Genomic DNA, 15,395 nt, shown 5'->3' on the forward strand with positions numbered 1-15,395 from the left:
TTTTGCCAGCATCCTGTTCTCCACCACCTCCTCCATGGTGACAAGCTTAGAGTCAACCACAGACTCAGCTTTCCTGATGATTTTGTTCAGTCTGTTGGCGTCCTTTGTCTTGATGCCCGCACCCCAGGACACCACAACAAAGAAGATGGTGCTCGCCACAACAGACTGATAGAACATCTGCAGCATCTTGTTGCAGACATTGAAGGACCCGAGCCTCCTCAGGAAGTAAAGCCGGCTCAGGCCCTTCTTGTAGAGGGCCTCTGTGTGGGTGGACCAGTCCAGTTGATTGTCCAGTGTGATACCCAGGTACTTATAAGCAGGTACCACCTCCACATCCGTCCCACCGATGCAGACAGGAGAGGGCAGGGGCCCTGAAATCCACCACCATCTCCTTCGTCTTCTCCACGTTGAGCTGCAGGCCGTTCTCCCCACACTACTTCACAAAGCGGTCAACCAGGTCCCTGTATTCAGCCTCCCCCCCGCCCTCAACACACCCCACAATGGCCGTGTCATCAGAGAACTTCTGCAGATGACACGACTCAGTGCAGTGCTTAAAATCAGCAGTGTATGTGGTGAAGAGGAAGGGGGACAGTACAGTTCCCTGGGGGGCCCTGATGTTACTGATCAGACACACAGTTCTGTAATCTCAAAAACTGTGGTCTGCCCGTCAGATAGTCATCGACCCAAGTGATGAGGGGAGCACTCACCCGCGTGCCCTCCAGTTTGGCCTTCAGCAGTCTGGGCTGGATGGTGTTGAAGGCACTGGAGAAATCGAAAAACATGATCCGGACTGAGGTGTTGGGTCTGTCCAGGGAGGAGTAGGCCTTCTGCAGCAGGTAGATGATTGCATCATCAACCCCAACATGGGGCTGATATGCAAACTGCAGGGGGTCTTGTGATGGGCACACCAGCGGTCTGAGGTGTGCCAATACCAGTCTCTCCATGACCTTCATGATATGAGAGGTCAGTGCCACCGGCCTGTAGTCCTCCAGTGCAGCAGGACGTCCTTTTTTGGGCACTGGGACCAGGCAGGATGTTTTCCAGAGCACTGGCACTCTCTGAAGGTGTAGGCTCAGGTTGAAGAGGTGCTGGAGAACTCCACAGAGCTGGCTGGAACATGCCTTCAGCACACGAGGGCTGATGCGGTCCGGTCCAGCAGCTTTCCTCTGTTTGAGCCTCTCCAGCTCTCTCCTCACCTGGCTGACTGTGATGTGTAGTCCAGACTTGATGACAACATGACAAGATGGCGGCGCGTGAACAACGCGTCGCAGCGTCTCTCCAGAATCTGCAAAATAGTTGTTTTCTGCCTATTTGTTTTGAGTCTGATCACTAAGAACAGTCTCGCAAATATCTCATATAGTCGTCAGCAACTTTTGGATATCGGATCGTGCGATTCCGACCACTTTATCGACGGTCTCCGGCTCATCCCAGAGATCTCCAGGACAGCGGTAGCTATCAACCCAGCTACGCCGACCGGAAGTGCTCACAGGCGGCGTCAAGACCGTAAGCAAAAGCGGGGTAAGCGAGGAGGGCTACGAGCTAGGCTAAAGCTAACTCCTCACCGGCTTTCTCTACCCAGCATATTCCTCGCCAATGTCCGGTCTCTGGCGAATAAAATGGATGAACTGCGGCTGCGGATCACCACTCATAAATGGATTATGGACTGCAACGTCATGATCTTCACGGAAACATGGCTCAACAGCGGCGTTCCCGATAGCGCCATCGAGCTAACGGGGCGCTACATCCTCCGGGCAGATAGAACAACAGAGGACTCCGGTAAGACCAGAGGCGGTGGACTATGCATCTATGTTAACAAAGCTTGGTGTACGGACACTGCTATCATCGAGAGTCACTGTTCTGCTGACCTTGAATATCTCATGGTTAGGTGTTAGTTTAGGTGTAGACCGTTCTATTTGCCCAGAGAGTTCACATCTACTGTTGTGACTGCAGCTTATATCCCCCCAGATGCTAACGTTAAGCTGGCAATGAAAGAACTGCATTCTGCCATTAGCAAGCAACAGACTTTGCATCCTGAGGCAGCCTTTATTGTTGCGGGTGACTTTAACCACTCTAACCTGAAGACTGTACTCCCCAATTTTCAACATGTCTCCTGCCCTACGAGAGGAGACAAGACTTTGGACAAGGTTTATACCAACATGGCTGATGCTTACAAGGCAGTCCCCCTCCCCCACCTAGGTCAGTCTGACCACCTCTCTTTGTTCCTTCTCCCCAAATACACACCACTCATCAAACGTGTGAAACCCACAGTGAGGACAGTCAAAGTGTGGCCAGAGGGAGCAGACTCTGCACTACAGCTTCGGTTCGAACACCCGGACTGGAGTGTGTTTGCCACTCAAGCCACACTGGACTCCCACACGGACATTGATTCCTATGCCTCATCCGTTCTGGACTTCATTAACATGAACATCGACAGTGTCACCACCCTTAAACACATCACTACCTTCCCAAACCAGAAGCCATGGATGAACAAAGAGGTCCGTCTACTACTGAAGGCACGAGACACCGCTTTCAGGTCAGGTGATGCTCAGGCCTACAGTTCATCCAGGGCTGACCTGAAGAGGGGCATCAAGCAGGCCAAGCACTGCCACAAGCTCAGGATCGAGGAGCACTTTAAGAACAACTCTGACCCCCGACGCATGTGGCAAGGCATCCAGGCCATAACAGACTATAAACCCACTAGAACCACCCCCCAAAACAGTGCTGCCTCCTTTCCTGACGAGTTAAACAGCTTTTATGCACGCTTCGACAGGGACAACCAGGAGGCTGCCATCAAGGCTGTGGTCACTTCAGACCACCAACCCCTTACACTCTCCTCCACCGACGTGTGTGCTGCACTGAGCAGGATAAATGCACGCAAGGCCGCTGGCCCTGATGGCATACCCGGACGCGTGCTCAGGGCCTGTGCTGGGCAGCTAGCTGAGGTCTTGACTGACATTTTCAACCTGTCTCTGGCCCAAGCTACTGTCCCCGCCTGCTTTAAAAATACCTCCATCTTGCCGGTGCCAAAACACTCCACTGCAGTGAGCCTCAATGACTTCTGCCCTGTTGCACTGACCCCCACCATCATGAAGTGCTTCGAGAGGATGGTCCTGGCTCACCTCAAAAGCTGCTTACCACCCACACTGGACCCCTTCCAATTCGCCTACCGTAAGAATAGGAGCACGGAGTATGCCATCTCCACGGCATTACACTCTGCCCTTTCTCACCTGGACAATAAAAACAGCTATGTGAGGATGCTGTTCATTGACTTCAGTTCAGCCTTCAACACTGTCATCCCCTCCAAACTGATCATGAAACTCAGTCACCTGGGTATCAACCCCTCCCTCTGTAACTGGTTACTGGACTTCCTAACCAACAGACCCCAGACTGTTAGGTTAGAGAACCACACCTCCTCAACCCTCACCCTGAACACAGGCGTGCCACAGGGCTGCGTGCTAAGTCCTCTTCTCTACTCCCTCTTCGCCCACGACTGCATACCTGTACATGGTTCCAACACCATTGTCAAGTTTGCAGACGATACAACGGTGATTGGCCTCATCAGCGACAACGATGAGTCGGCCTACAGAGAAGAGGTCCAGCATCTGGCGCTGTGGTGCGCTGACAACAACCTGGCCCTCAACACCATGAAGACCAAAGAGCTTATTGTGGACTTCAGGAAGAAAGATGACGCACACACCCCCATCCATATCAACGGGATGGAGGTTGAGCGTGTTGCCAGCTTCAAGTTCCTGGGTGTCCACATCTCTGAGGACCTCTCTTGGACCCTTAGCACCTCATCAATAGTCAAGAAGGCACACCAGCGTCTCTTTTTCCTGAGGAGACTGAAGAAGGCCCATCTGTCTCCTCAGATTCTGGAGAATTTCTACCGCTGTACCATTGAGAGCATTCTCACTAACTGCATCACAACATGGTATAGCAGCTGCTCTGTCGCCGACCGAAAAAGACTGCAGAGGGTGGTGAAAACTGCCCAACGCATCACCGGTTCCACTCTTCCCACCATTGAGGCTGTCCAGAGCAAGAGATGTCTGCGGAGGGCGCGCAGCATCACCAAGGACAGCTCACACCCCAGCCACAGACTGTTTGCTCTCCTCCCCTCTGGGAGGCGCTACAGGGTCCTCCGTTCCCGTACGAGCAGGCTCAAGAACAGCTTCATCTCTGTGGCTGTCACCCTACTGAACTCTGCTCCACGGAGATAGCCCCCCCCCACCCCTGAGACTATACCTCCCACTTCCCCCCTGGCTGACTGCCGCACACCTCTCCAGAGGGTGATGGGGGGAGGTGGGGGGTTGTTGCTCTGAGAAGCAGTGGAGGCAGTCGTAGAGGCAGTGGAGGGTCCGCTGGGGGTGGGGGCGTTGTTGTTGAACCTATTGAAGAACATGTTCAGCTCGTTCGCACGTCGTTCATTCCCAGCTGCTCCCTCACCTCTCCTCTGGAAGCCGGTGATCTCCTTCATCCCAATAAGTAAATGAACTAACTGTAAAACTTAGACCGTAAACCCTAAGTTTACGGTCCAAGTTACGGTCTGAGTAAACCCCCCCCCCTCTCTCTATGCGCAATGCGAATACTGATTTAAATAAACAATTTGTTAATAACGGTTGGTAATAACAGGTCTCTGTAGGTGATGTGAGCTGAAGGTAGTGGGAGTGTATGTTGCGAGTTTAGGGGGCACGTCAGCCAGAGCTGTAGTGTGTGTGTATGTGAGTGAATGAGTGAGACTGCTGCCTGCTGAACAGAGGGTCGCAGGGAGAAGGATCTGAAGTGCCCGTGTTTCGGCTACAAAACCCCGCCTGGTCGCGTCTGACTTTCAACAGTGAGTCACGCTGTGCAAGTGCAATTCCTGTGGTCTCACCTGTCATGCAGTGTACCCACTCGCAAAACAGCCGCTGATGTGTTTTTTTCCACAGTCGAATATTAATTTTCACAATCGAATCAATCAATCAAACAATCTGGTTCGCAACAGAGCAGTTCCCATACCAACCCGTAATACAGCTTGTAAGGATGCTCTCGATGGTAAAGCGGTAGAAGTTCACCATGATGTCTGAAGAGAGGTGATTTTTCTTCAGGGTCATCAGGCAAAATCTTCAATAGGTTCAGCTCACAGTCATCAACACAGCCCCTCCTTGGACTTGATACATTTTTTTTTTTTTTGCAGAAGATAGATTCTGTATTCTTCCAAGTCAATACTGTTGGCTTATGTTGTTGGTAGCTTCTTTGAACACGTCCCGCAAAAACATGTTTTGTCATGTGAGCATTGGTGGTTCAGTGGTAGAATTCTCGCCTGCCACGCGGGAGGCCCGGGTTCGATTCCCGGCCAATGCAACATACTTTTAACTTTTATACATGAATATGCCTGATCAAAAAAATCACTTTTGCTTGTTCAAGAGAAAGAAGGCATTCGTGGCTTTTGATGTGCCAATGTCTGAAATTCAATGCATTTCATAATATGAGCTGTAAGATAGCAACCATTATGGGAAACGTGAGGTCTCTGGGGAATAAGATGGACTCTGCGCGCTTGTGGGGAGCAGCTGGATGTTTCGCGAGAGCAGCCTCATGTGACTGTCTACATCCCTCCCTCAGCTGATGAAGCGGCAGCTGTAGATTGTGTCCGGTGGCACAGGCCCTCTTGTAGGTGTCTTTACACTCTTTCAGGCACATGTCTGTTCCTGATCTGGATAAGCGAGTTACAAAGACACCTCCTTGTTAGTATAGTGGTGAGTATCCCCGCCTGTCACGCGGGAGACCGGGGTTCAATTCCCCGACGGGGAGAGAGCACTTTTTTTATTGCTGCAGGACTCTTTTGAAAAGGTGTTCCTAAACCAGAAACCATGGCTGCACAGGAATGTCCGGACTCAGCTCAGAGCACGGGATGCTGCCTACAGGTAGGAGACAGTCTGGAACAACTCTTCACCGACCAGCCATGACACCACGCTTACTGAGATCCACTCTGTTGAAGATAGACATCACCAAAGCACCAGAACCAGACATAGTATCAGGCTGAACCCTGAAATCATGTGCCGACCAACAAGCAGGGGTGTTTACCAACATCTTTAACCTCTTCTTGCAACAGTCTGTGGTCCCCACATACCTCAAATCCACCTTCATCACCTACATACATCTGTGCCAAAAAAATAAACTGTCAGAGACCTCAATGACCATTGCCCAATAGCCCTGACACCAATTGCAATGAAGTGCTTTTAGAGACTTGTGCTTTCCCACATCAAGACCAACATCCCCAATGATCTGGGAACACCTCTGCCAGCTGAACTGCACACACCTTGAGAGCATGGCCAGGGATGCTGTCAGGCCCAGGAGCCCTATGTGTGTTGATCTTTTTTAGGGATCTGCACACATCTGCACTGGATGAAACCAGGGGGCAGGGGCAGGGATCCTGAGCCTTCTGTACCTCCACAGCCGGGGGTCTCTCAAAGCGTGCATAAAATGTGTTCAGTTCATCTGGGCGAGATGCACGCACTTCCTCGGCACCACTTGTTCTTTTATAGACTGTTATAGTTTTTAGTCCAGACCACATGTTTCTAGCGTTGGAGCCCTTGTAGTCAGACTCCACTTTTTTCAAAAAATATCTTTTAGCACTGCTAATAGCTCTCCGGAGCGCATACCTGGAGTTCCTGTATTCATCCAAATCACCGGCGCTGTGCGCGACAGCATGAGCTTTGAGTTTGGCTCAGACCTCGCCATTTATCCAGCGCTTCTGATTTGGGAATGTTCGTTTTGCCAGCATCCTGTTCTCCACCACCTCCTCCAGAGTGTGCAAAAGACAATATTAATGTATAAAATGGTCTGTAATATCAAAATGGTTTAAATTAACACATCAAAGAAGTAAATGTTCCAGTATATGGGGCGTAGTGTAGTACAGGGTACATGGTGCAAGGGTGACAGGTATATTAGTGCAGTTCTGTGATGGTGGCTCTGACAGAGGTAAATGAGTTATATAGTCTTATTGCGGTTGGAATTAATGATTTCCTGTATTGCTCCTTAAAGCAGCGGGGTTGGATGAGCCTGTGGCTGAAGCTGCTCTTTAGCTTGTCCAGTGTTTTGTGGAGGGGGTGAGAGGGATTGTCCATGATTGCCAGCAGTTTTGCCAGCATCCTGTTCTCCACCACCTCCTCCATGGTGACAAGCTTAGAGTCAACCACAGACTCAGCTTTCCTGATGATTTTGTTCAGTCTGTTGGCGTCCTTTGTCTTGATGCCCGCACCCCAGGACACCACAGCAAAGAAGATGGTGCTCGCCACAACAGACTGATAGAACATGTGCAGCATCTTGTTGCAGACATTGAAGGACCCGAGCCTCCTCAGGAAGTAAAGCCGGCTCAGGCCCTTCTTGTAGACGGCCTCTGTGTGGGTGGACCAGTCCAGTTGATTGTCCAGTGTGATACCCAGGTACTTGTAAGCAGGTACCACCTCCACATCCGTCCCACCGATGCAGACAGGAGAGGGCACGGGCTTGTTCCTCCTGAAATCCACCACCATCTCTTTCGTCTTCTCCACATTGAGCTGCAGGCCGTTCTCCCCACACCACTTCACAAAGCGGTCGACCAGGTCCCTGTACTCAGCCTCCCCCCGCCCTCAACACACCCCACAATGGCCGTGTCATCAGAGAACTTCTGCAGATGACACGACTCAGTGCAGTGCTTAAAATCAGCAGTGTATGTGGTGAAGAGGAAGGGGGACAGTACAGTTCCCTGGGGGGCCCTGATGTTACTGATCAGACACACAGTTCTGTAATCTCAAAAACTGTGGCCTGCCCGTCAGATAGTCATCGACCCAAGTGATGAGGGGAGCACTCACCCGCGTGCCCTCCAGTTTGGCCTTCAGCAGTCTGGGCTGGATGGTGTTGAAGGCGCTGGAGAAATCGAAAAACATGATCCGGTCTGAGGTGTTGGGACTGTCCAGGGAGGAGTAGGCCTTCTGCAGCAGGTAGATGATTGCATCATCAACCCCCAAGATGGTGACGGGTGTGGTGTGGGGCAGAGGGTGATGGGGGGAGGTGGGGGGTTGTTGCTCTGAGAAGCAGTAGAGGCAGTCGTAGAGGCAGTGGAGGGTCCGCTGGGGGTGGGGGCGTTGTTGTTGAACCTATTGATACCCAGGTACCGTAAAACTTAGACCGTAACCCCCCCCCTCTCTATGTGCAATGCGAATACTGATTTAAATAAACAATTTGTTAAAAACGGTTGGTAATAACAGGTCTCTGTAGTTTAGGGGGCACGTCAGCCAGAGCTGTAGTGTGTGTGTATGTGGGTGTGTATGTGAGTGAATGAGTGAGACTGCTGCCTGCTGAACAGAGGGTCGCAGGGAGAAGGATCTGAAGTGCCCGTGTTTCGGCTATAAAACCCCGCCTGGTCGCGTCTGACTTTCAACAGTGAGTCACGCTGTGCAAGTGCAACTCCTGTGGTCTCACCTGTCATGCAGTGCACCCACTCGCAAAACAGCCGCTGATGTGTTTTTTCCACAGTCGAATATTAATTTTCACAATCGAATCAATCAATCAAACAATCTGGTTCGCAACAGAGCAGTTCCCATACCAACCTGTAAAACAGCTTGTAAGGATGCTCTCGATGGTAAAGCCAAGCGGCAACATCCCGGGCTGAGCTCTGAGGCCAATACGGAAGTGCAAATAACTGCAGTTCACTGGGTGGCCACTTGAGGCTGGCTCCAAGAGGGAGTCAATTCCCATTGACTCCCATGTTAAAAAGCCCGACTTTAGAGCAGAATTAAACGTGTTTACAGCCTGGTTCAAAAAACGGTAGTCTCAATCAGTAAGTTCTTCCTCCATGACAACTCTGGGGGGGGTGAATTTTTTTCTAACTCGCTCGTTTAGATAATATAGAGGTTTGAAATTATGAATAATTATCACTTGATTGACACGTGACGTCACCGTTAGCTCTTCACTCTGGCTGTTAGCCTGAGGTCTGCTCGGCTTCACCTGAGCTAACAGGCTAATCCCCGTCACCGAGCACGAGTCTGTGGAGGAGTTTTCACTCACATGTCGGATGAATATCATCGTTTGTTGTTGGGCTGATTGTCCTGACGGAGAAGTGGAAGACGTCTGTGCTGCAGTGTCTGTGGTGAGTAAAGTACTGTCTTTGATTTACGTGTCAGTAGTGATGAGCAGGTATCATTGTGTCTGTACCTGGCTGGTTAGCTTAGCTCCGCTAACCTCCAGGCAAGATACCAGCAGTAACGGCGATGCTAACGGGAGGGATGGGAGTTATTAACCCGACATGAAGCGTCCACACAGCGGAGAGAGGAGCGTTAGAGTTCATGGTGATAAATCTTTTAAACTGATGGCGACTGTGTTTAGTGAATATCATCAAGTTAGATATTTAATGTTATGTAAAGTTGTTCAGCTCGCCAACCTATTTGACTTGACTACGTTACTGTGAGTAACTTCAGTATTAATGTTTTATTAGATTATTGTTTCAGAAATAACGTTAGTGTAGCTGCTGCAGTGTGAAACTTGTTGAGCTGGACTTTATTTATGAATGAACAGTTTACCTACCCTGTTTTCATAACTTACTAACAATTAAAGCAAATTATTGCACATGATGCATTACATTATATAAACAATACTTTTAATGTGAAAGAACTCCATACTGCACATTCATTGTAGTAGACTGTTTAATCCCAAACCATATTCAGATACATATTTGAATATCCACAGAATATAAGGACACAGACTTTGTTTGAAAGTAACACGTATCTCTGCAATAATGTCATACTTTTATGTTTCCTGTCATTTTATTAGGGACGGACGAACCTGAGGGACACAGCTGTGCTGACCGTGTTCGGTCTCTTATGGCAAAAAAGAAAAGACAACACTTTTTATCTAAGGTTTATCAAATCAGAAAGTAAAAGATGAACATTGTTGTGATAGTGTTAATTTTACCAACCATAATGGATATAGAAATTGACTCAATATTATTAACATGTTGACCAGCCTGAAGCTGCCGATCTCCACCATGTTGCTGCTGCCACAGTGGATTCTGAGGACATCAGGTGTTGCAGTGCTTCATGAAATGAAAAAAGTCATGTTAAAGGATGTTTTATGCTGAAATCATTGTCACATCTGTAGATATTAAGGAACAGAGGAGAAACATGATAATTTACAGATACTGTAGAAGACAATAATTACAATAATTTTGACACGTGTAATATCAGCTGTGTTAAGCAGCCAAGACGGGTACCTACAGTTTATTCTGTGTTCAGCAGGTGGAAGCACCACAAATTTCAGCCAAACTGATGTACTAAAAGAAATTATAATCACATCTAAACTGTCATATAATTACACATCTGCACTGAATCTAATTCACTGTTAATTCATAACAGGCTAAAAAAGAGGTTGTAATAGTAATGGCGGTTATACAAGTCTGTATCACATGCAGCTTATTAATATTAACTTATTAAAATTACAATCAAATGACAAAACACAACTCTTTACTGAAGCTATTTAACTTGCTTCAAACTTCATTAGATGTTTTAAATAAACGGTGAATTACCTCAATAACATCCAAAACCACTTGAGGCATGTAAGTATGTGGTATGATTATAATAATAAATAAATCAATAGGTTTTGTTGTTGTAAACTTTCAGTGTAACTTACCTCTGTTCGGTTCGATGTTACGACCGCGACCATCCCGGAGCAACAACACCGCAGCGCTAGCCGGTTAGCAGTCGCGGGTAGCATTTAGCCTAGCTCCTTAGCCTGAGCTAACCAGGTAACGATGAGCTCTGTGGGCGTGGCCCAGTTGTCAGTCTTCACTCGGCCCGCCTAGCGTCCACACGCGCGCCTCCTTTTTGCCCATATATGGGTTAGCCCGGAACTAGGAGGAGTCAGGCCCCGGCAAGATGGCGCCGGGTGAAACGCCCACTACGAGCCTCATTTTCACTCTTCAGAAACCAACGGGTGACGTCACGGACACTACGTCCATCTTTATATACAGTCTATGGGTAAAGCGGTAGAAGTTCACCATGATGTCTGAAGAGGGGTGATTTTTCTTCAGGGTCATCAGGCAAAATCTTCAATAGGTTCAGCTCATAGTCAACACAGCCCCTCCTTGGACTTGATACATTTTTTTTTTTTTTGCAGAAGATAGATTCTGTATTCTTCCAAGTCAATACTGTTGGCTTATGTTGTTGGTAGCTTCTTTGAACACGTCCCGCAAAAACATGTTTTGTCATGTGAGCATTGGTGGTTCAGTGGTAGAATTCTCGCCTGCCACGCGGGGGCCAGTCGAGAATACTGGACCAGTCCAGCAAGCCAATAGGATCGAAGCATTCTCTCTGGGTCCGTTCATTTATTTATTTATTTCCGATTCCCCAAAAGACGGGGTTCGCATCCCGATCGCGCTGTTATTGAACGTGATATTTCTGAGCAAAAAGCATTGAAAATACGTGGAGATTAACAATTAATTCTTATGACTCATGACTACTATGACCACTATATTGTTTTTATTTAAGCAGGACAAAAAGGCAGTGTGCAATATTTCAAAGAAAGTTCCAGTTTTATTTATGAACATGTGAAATAATGTATATATGACAAATGAAATAATTGGGCTGTAAGTAAAGTTTTAGAAATAATATAGATAATTTAAGACAACAATTAGATATGACAATGACACAGTACATACATAGGGAGGGGGAGTATACAGTGATAGATACAGTGCTGGTTAATATGACAAGTAGAAAACTGGTGTTTCTGGTCATGCAATAATGTTAAAGTAAGTAAAAAAATTAAGTAAAAGAAAAAAAAAAGAAAGAAAAAACTATACAGCTATATTCAGCTCAACAGAAGTCTAAAGAACCTATGATCTATAGACATATAACCATGCAGAACAATTAACATAATAACCTAATAACATATGAACCTTTTCATGTTTACAATCTATTTACTTTCATACAGAAGACTAGACAGAAGCATTGACTTATTTACATCCAAACGATTTTTAACAACAGAGCACTAAGTACATCTGTACAACAAAACAGTCCAAACTATGCACAAAAGATCAAGTTTCTACATACTGGCATATATACCTTTCACACATTCATACATTCAGACATTTGTAAAATAAAGAAAGAAATTTAAAAAAAAAGAACACAACAAACAAACCAAACTAGTTTCTGGTGTGTACATTTTCATGCATTCACACATAAATAAAAGAAAAAAAGAAAAGAAAAACAATATATGTACACTTTGTTTTACAACTATTAATTTGTAGTCTATTTACATATACACAGACAAAGAACCTGTACGTCTAGAGACATATACACAAGTCAAATAAGAAACATTAAGAACAATAATTAAATAAACAATAATGAAATAAAATACTGAAATAAAATCAAATAAAATGGGTACAAACAATGGGTATACAGGGAAATCATTTCTTCCTTTCTTCCACAGTTCTTTGTCTCTCAGCCTCATAGAAAGGAGACTGCTGAAACTCGGGCCAGCTCATCTCCTTGGCCATGCCCTTATCTCTGTACAAAGAGTACACCTTTGATGGGCAATAAATGTATTTCCCTGCCACTCCAGGGAAGCCCGTGTGAATGTGAGGGCTGTTTGGTCCCTGTTTCAGTTCCAAGCGGCAGAATCTGCAGAGGCGGACTGTTGGTTGTGGGTGTGGTTGTGGGTCTGGTTGTGGGTCTTGTCTCTTCCTCCTTCCAGGTGCTCTTGGCCCTGTCGCCAAAGCCAACCAGCTGGTCGTCCTCTGATGTGGCTGTCACCACACCCTCTCCCCTGGCCTCGTAGGCGAGGAGAGACTGGATCTCTGCAAAACTCAGAGCATAATTCACAAAGGACAGTAGACTATCCTTGCTATGCCCCTCGGGCCTGAAACGACCTGCAGCCTCCTCCTTACGCATATCCTTGACAAGGTAACATGTAGAGCCAACATCATTCTCCAAAAGCCACCTGAAAGCCTTCCCTTTATACTTGCCAAACTGCAGGATGTAGTCTCCTAGCACCTCCGTCCTGTCTGAGGCATCACCCCCTCTCTGACGAACCGCCGCCAGGGCATTCTGCCGCACGAGGTCCTCTCTCAGGGCAGACCTGTCCTGACGAGTGGGGTCATCCTTGATCCGTCTGGCTTCTGCAGAGGGTTCCTGTAAGAGAAATCCACCTGGTCCCTTGCGGAACACAACACTGAGCTTACCTGGGAAGAACACCGCCCTCTGCATCTTGACCTACCATAAAGTAAAAACATAAGTTTGGGTTATCTTCTATGAACTTCAGTCAAATAGTTCAGAGGGTAAAGACAATAGTTTCTCACACCTCTGAGTCTGGGAGGAAGTACAGTGTGTGCGTGTGTGCGTGTGTGAGTGTGGGGGCTTGCAGTGAAATAGTTCATAGGGTCAAGACAATAGTTTATCACACCTCTCTGATCCTTATCTACTCACAGTGTGTGTGTGTGTGTGTGTGGGCGCGAAAACAACGGGGGTGGGACGGTCTTTGCAGCAGGAGTTGGAGAGCAGTTATGTGTGTGTGAGAGAGGGGGGGGGGGGGGGGTAGGAGAAGTGAATGCCTAGATCAAAGTCTTATTACACTTGATTAATACAGTAGGCAGACCTCTACTGCTTGTCTGAAAGTCTACTCTGGCACTACTAGTCCTGCCAAATGAATTTGAACATATTAATATCACATTTGTATTTTAAAAAAAGAGATGGTATCAATCCCTTAGTAGTACAGCTGTTTTAGTTGATGCAATATGTAGCCTAACTAGTCAGACATCTTAGGAGTAACAGATCCATGGTGTAAAGATGAGTTAACATCACGACATCAAAACCAGATACACAAAAATATGAAATACAATCATGTTATCACGTAATTTCAACACACGTTTGTAGCGTCAGTCTCTTAGCAAGTGAGCAATGCTGAGGTAGGCTATAGTTAACTTATCAACAAAAGATTGATATAAACGGACTGACAAGACTATTTAACGTCAAGTCATGAAAACTATGCATATAACTATATAAAACGATCATGTCCATTCATACTTTGACGTGTTATTTCACCACAAATCTTCTGCGTTACCCTGCGAGTGGTGCTAGGCAACTGCTGACATGACATTACTGTCAATACCGCGCTGACGAATATATAATATTAAGCAACAACCTAAAAACCACACACAATCTCAACAAATAGCATGATGTTCATTCATTATTTAGTCCATAATTACCCCAAACTTAATTCCGGGCAGTTCTATCGCATCAACCAAGCGAATAAGCAGCAGCAGCGAACTAATGTTATCAGAAAGCAGGCTAACTTTTATGAAAATAAAACAACGTGTCTTACCTTTGACGAATGAAAATGACTTGAATGTTTGAATGATGCACAGCCCCTGTAAGAACACGTAATGACATCAACAATAGACAGTGAATATGCACGCTTTTATGACCGTCTGCCGTTAGAGGTTTGCCTGAAGTAAGAAAAGAAATATCGGAGGACCGAGAGTCTATAGAAAAAGTCGGAACAGCGCCACAGCCGGAAGAGTGGCCAAAAGAATATTACATCCACACTGTGGTTCAGCACTATCATTGAAATGCATGTTAAAAAGCGTTTAGGTCGGTTTAGCTAAACTTTTCTCGAGGGCCGCGCGGGAGGCCCGGGTTCGATTCCCGGCCAATGCAACATACTTTTAACTTTTATATGTTGATGAAGTGGCAGCTGTAGATTGTGTCAGGTGGCACAGGCCCCCCTGTAGGTGTCTTTACACTCTTACAGTTACAAAGACACCTCCTCGTTAGTATAGTGGTGAGTATCCCCGCCTGTCACGCGGGAGACCGGGGTTCAATTCCCCGACGGGGAGAGAGTACTATTTTTCAACATCTTTAACCTCTTCTTTTTTCAGGAGAAATCGAAAAACATGATCCGGACTGAGGTGTTGGGTCTGTCCAGGGAGGAGTAGGCCTTCTGCAGCAGGTAGATGATTGCATCATCAACCCCAACATGGGGCTGATACGCAAACTGCAGGGGGTCTTGTGATGGGCACACCAGCGGTCTGAGGTGTGCCAATACCAGTCTCTCCATGACCTTCATGATATGAGAGGTCAGTGCCAGACAGATTCTGTATTCTTCCAAGTCAATACTGTTGGCTTATGTTGCTGGTAGCTTATTTGAAGACGTCCCGCGAAAACATATTTTGTCATGTGAGCATTGGTGGTTCAGTGGTAGAATTCTCGCCTGCCACGCGGGAGGCCCGGGTTCGATTCCCGGCCAATGCAACATACTTTTAACTTTTATACATGAATATGCCTGATCAAAAAAATCACCTTTGCTTGTTCAAGAGAAAGAAGGCATTCGTGGCTTTTGATGTGCCAATGTCTGAAATTCAATGCATTTCATAATATGAGCTGTAAGAT

At 46.9% G+C, this 15,395-nt stretch overlaps 2 long non-coding RNA genes and 4 other non-coding genes across 6 annotated transcripts in view; 5 read left to right on the forward strand and 1 right to left on the reverse strand.

Annotated features, from left to right (window-relative positions):
* The first annotated feature begins 5,269 nt into the window (after positions 1-5,269).
* Positions 5,270-5,340, forward strand: trnag-gcc (transfer RNA glycine (anticodon GCC)). Its single transcript has one exon. It is a non-coding gene; the product is annotated as a tRNA-Gly (tRNA).
* A 375-nt stretch (positions 5,341-5,715) lies between these two features.
* trnad-guc (transfer RNA aspartic acid (anticodon GUC)) lies at positions 5,716-5,787 on the forward strand. The gene has a single exon. It is a non-coding gene; the product is annotated as a tRNA-Asp (tRNA).
* Positions 5,788-8,805: 3,018 nt separating this feature from the next.
* Positions 8,806-15,395, forward strand: part of LOC109638887 (uncharacterized) — an 82,157-nt gene continuing 75,567 nt past the window's right edge. The window contains exon 1 of the long non-coding RNA XR_011240520.1: positions 8,806-9,106. This is a non-coding gene — a long non-coding RNA (uncharacterized lncRNA). The remainder of the gene's footprint in view (positions 9,107-15,395) is intronic.
* LOC138407089 (uncharacterized) lies at positions 9,791-10,983 on the reverse strand. Its single transcript, XR_011240521.1, has 3 exons — positions 10,642-10,983; positions 10,230-10,285; positions 9,791-10,048 (listed from the first exon to the last, which is right to left on the reverse strand). It is a non-coding gene; the product is annotated as an uncharacterized lncRNA (long non-coding RNA).
* Positions 14,771-14,842, forward strand: trnad-guc (transfer RNA aspartic acid (anticodon GUC)). The gene has a single exon. It is a non-coding gene; the product is annotated as a tRNA-Asp (tRNA).
* Positions 15,187-15,257, forward strand: trnag-gcc (transfer RNA glycine (anticodon GCC)). The gene has a single exon. It is a non-coding gene; the product is annotated as a tRNA-Gly (tRNA).

This window comes from Paralichthys olivaceus, chromosome 24, assembly GCF_024713975.1.
Source record: "Paralichthys olivaceus isolate ysfri-2021 chromosome 24, ASM2471397v2, whole genome shotgun sequence".
NCBI lineage: Eukaryota > Metazoa > Chordata > Actinopteri > Pleuronectiformes > Paralichthyidae > Paralichthys > Paralichthys olivaceus.